Source organism: Solanum tuberosum, unplaced genomic scaffold (genome assembly GCF_000226075.1).
Source record: "Solanum tuberosum cultivar DM 1-3 516 R44 unplaced genomic scaffold, SolTub_3.0 scf00034, whole genome shotgun sequence".
Lineage (NCBI taxonomy): Eukaryota > Viridiplantae > Streptophyta > Magnoliopsida > Solanales > Solanaceae > Solanum > Solanum tuberosum.
The window spans coordinates 2,222,875-2,226,995 of NW_006238962.1; the positions used below are offsets into that span (position 1 = coordinate 2,222,875).

Here is a 4,121-nt window from a genome sequence, read left to right on the forward strand (position 1 = left end):
GAGAGGGGAACGAAAATATATGTATATATACAATTTTCTCTCGCTTTATACAAATACAAACACACTTTATACACTTGCGTTTGTATAAAAAACGAGAGAGGCGAGGGAGAGAACGAGAGTGGCGAGCGAGATTCACCAGGAGAGAGGTGAAATAACAACAGTTTGCTATGAAGTACAATTAAATCAAACTATATTTATAGCATTTAATTTGAATTAATAGTTTGCTATTATATACAATTTTCCCATTATATAAATCAAGATTGGAGAAATTCTTCACTGATGTGTGAAATAACTTGGATGCATCTGCTCTACCTATTATTCACGTAATTGGAATGTCTTCTTCATATTAGTAATTTTTTTAAAATATATTTACGTCGCTAACGAGGTGCTTATTCGGATCTTTCGTTATGTTTTGGGCTTTGTTTGTGGATCCACAGGTGGTATTGACAACAACAATTGGGCCTTATAAGAAGGAAATAAGACTGGCCCAGTTGGGAATTCATCTTCATAATGAGAAAACAGTTGATGCTAATGGGCTCAAAGTAGGCCCTGATTATGTACATTTTGGACATATGTTGGCCCATGCATTTTTGGAGTTTGGTTCAGACACTCTATATTTTGGCTCCTATAACTATTTAGGCTTTCATTATGTTAAAAATAGGAAAAATTATGCAGAATAGCAAACATTTTGCTTATATTAGGTACTATAGCAGTTTGAGAAAATTATAATTCGCGGCTACAGTTTCTTCAATTATTGTTATTTGCCTAATTTATATAAATTCAGAATTTGTATAATTCTAATTGTATAAATTAAGAATTTTGTATATGCTTACCCTAGCTATTTGTATACGATTTATGAAAAAATCACAATAAATTACCATGTTTGTATATTGACAAGCAAAATATATAAACGGAGTTCTGAAAAATTTCTAAATGTATAATTATAGGATTTGTATATACTTATCCTATTTGTATATTCGTTAGCAAAATATACAAACTGACAGAAATATACAAACTGCAGCATTCATAGCAAACAGAACTATAGCTATGGAACACAATTATCGAAACTATAGCTATAGAGCTTTATTATGTCTATTATGTTTGCTATTTTTAATACTTTCTCTTAAAAATAACATTGCAACATTCATCAACTAGCTCAATATGTGGTGTATATTTTGAAAAGGAGTCTCATTATCGATGTATCGATCCCATACATTTAGACCAGTCCTAGCAGATAGGGGTAGGAAAAAGAATCGAGTCGTTCAAGATTGACAATCGAAAAAGGCAAAATGAAATTAGAATTTTATCGAAAAAGAATCTATGGAGCTTGCTATGGAGATGAATTTTCCATTTTCCGCTAAAGGCAATATGAAAAACACCTATATTGTAATACGTAAGAGGGTTGCTTGGAAAGAAGGTCTCGGATGGTACCTTCGACATATATAAAATTTTCGTTCCTCTATCTATGTCATATTTTGAGATTCACTAACAAGCAATTCCAAGTAGGTCCAATATAATCTGATAAAAAATATTTGAAGATAAAATTTCAAAAACTACTCCTCAAATATATTGCCAAACGCTAGCTAAATATGTTGTGAGTTTTTGGCAAAAATCATCCCTAAAGTATGACTTAAACTTAAAGTACATCCTTGTGTTATATAAGTGAACAAAAGACATCCTTGCACTATCCAAAAAGTTGCAAGATTCATCCTTGTGTCTATTTTTATTTTAAGAAACTCACGTCACCAACAATAAAATGTGCCAAGTTGAATGAATATATGTACACATGGTAAAGCTAGTCAAGTTGGGTGATTTTCTAATTTTAGAAATTGAGGGTTTAAATCATATTTGGACAAAATATATTCAAATTCTAAATATTCTTTGTAAAACGTTGGCCAAATACAACTCCAACTTCAGAAATTTCAAATTAAGTAATTATTATTTTTATTTTCATAACTAAACGCCTACGTAATTTCACTAAATTTCCAGCATTTATGTACATTGTATAAAATGTGAATTGCATTGTATATAACGTACATACGTACTAAATATTTTATTAAACAAATTTCTAAATAGTTGGACGTAATATTTTTAAAATGAATTTTTTTACGTAATCTTTCTAACAATCGGAACCTAGTTACCTACTGTATAAATATTTCAAGACTTATGTATTGTTGCAAGTCAATTTACTTGATGATGTAAAAAACATATGATAACAACACATGAAATTTAAATTCTGAGAATGAAATATTCACTTCCTATCCATATCCTTATACTTTTTAGGTAACTTTAACCTTCTCGTCGTTGCTAAGACATGACAAAATAATTTTTTTTTTTTTTATTGGTTCAATCAGTTTCTTAACAAAAATAGATTGAAAGATGATTCTTGTTATTTTTTGGTATAGTATAAGGATGTTTTTTGCTCACTTAGATAATATAAGGATGTACATTAGATTTGAGTCATAGTTGAGGGATGATTTTAGCCAAAAACTCAAAAAATTGCTCCCAATAAATACACTAATTGCAAAATGGTGATGGGGCATTCCGAGAATCGAACTCGGGACCTCTCGCACCCAAAGCGAGAATCATACCACTAGACCAAATGCCCTCATACATTTTATATTCCATTTTGTATATTATAATTAAGATTTCACAAATATTAATTAACTAGACGTCATTGCATAAGAATGTAATTTAAGGACATGCAAATTATAATGCTTAAACAATAGGATTGTTAATAGTAAATTGCTTGTTAAGTGTGATTTAAGGTGACAAATGAAGTAACGAACATTAAAATAATTAACGAGATTATATAAGTGACAAATATTAGTAGTCTGTCTCCATGTTCAATATAGTAGCCTAGAAAGCAAAGATTTATTGAGCTTGAGATCTTTCGTTACCATACTTTCTATCTTCAAACTCTATGTATTACCTTCTGATGTCAAATTCGGATTTTGACCCGTACAACAATACTTACTTATAACGGTAGTACTACTAAATGATTTGTAATGATTTCAACTTTCAAATTTATAATGTAATAAGTCAACTTTTAAAAGGGATATCATAATATCTATGTTTCTAAATAAATAAATTCAAGACATAAGCCTAATTAAAAAAATGTAGGTGCACAAAATTATGTAATTCCACATGTGATACTTGAGAAGAATAGTGTATAAGCAGATCTTATCTCTATCTAAAAAAAATAGAAATATTTTTTGTTAAAAATCATCGACTCACTTATATAAGTCCATTGATGTGAAAAACAATATGAAAGGAACAATAATAGCCCAAAATGAAAAAAGAAAAAACACACACATAAAGCTAAGAACCATAAGCTCACAATAAATATGATACTTATATTATACCATCATCATAATTTTTTATAAAAAATAAATATTAAAAGAAACATATTACCTCTGCAAGCATGGAAATCCTCTCTAGACAAAACAAAAACGATATCGAGATTAGTTATGACGATCTTTTTTCACTTATTATAGCATGCTACTTATAATCGATTACTTTAAGTTATCATTCAATAGTACTTACTAAATAAATCTATCAATCAATTAATCTTATGGTATCATGTGTATTAGCCCATGAATTTGGCGCCTGGAGCACCCAAAATTTTTATGTCAAAAAACTTTATGAGAACCTCCATATTGAGTTGGGGAACCATCACGTATACTCACACCATTTTTTTTCAAGGCCATTTCCGCATCTACATGCCTTTTTAGGAATCACACAAAATACTCTATTTTTCTTGTGTATTAGCCCACGGATCTAGCGCCCGGAGCACGCAAAATTTTTTTCTCAAAAAATTTTATGAGGACCTCCGTATTGAGTTGGGGAACCATCACGTATACTCACACTATTTTTTTCACACCATTTTTGCATCTACAGGCACTTTTTTAGGAATCCCGCAAATTCCTCTATTTTGTGTGTGCAATGCCCATGGATCTAGCGCCCAAAGCACCCAATTTTTTTTTCTCAAAAACGTTTTTGAGGTCCTCTGTATTGATTTGGGGAACCATCACGTATACTCACACCATTTTTTCACGCCAATTTCCGCATCTACAAGCCCTTTTTAGGAATTCCGCAAATTCCTCTATTTTTCATGTGTA

At 30.5% G+C, this 4,121-nt stretch overlaps 1 non-coding gene across 1 annotated transcript; it reads right to left on the reverse strand.

Annotated features, from left to right (window-relative positions):
- Positions 1 to 2,536: 2,536 nt before the first annotated feature.
- TRNAP-UGG (transfer RNA proline (anticodon UGG)) lies at positions 2,537 to 2,608 on the reverse strand. Its single transcript has one exon. It is a non-coding gene; the product is annotated as a tRNA-Pro (tRNA).
- Positions 2,609 to 4,121: the final 1,513 nt, after the last annotated feature.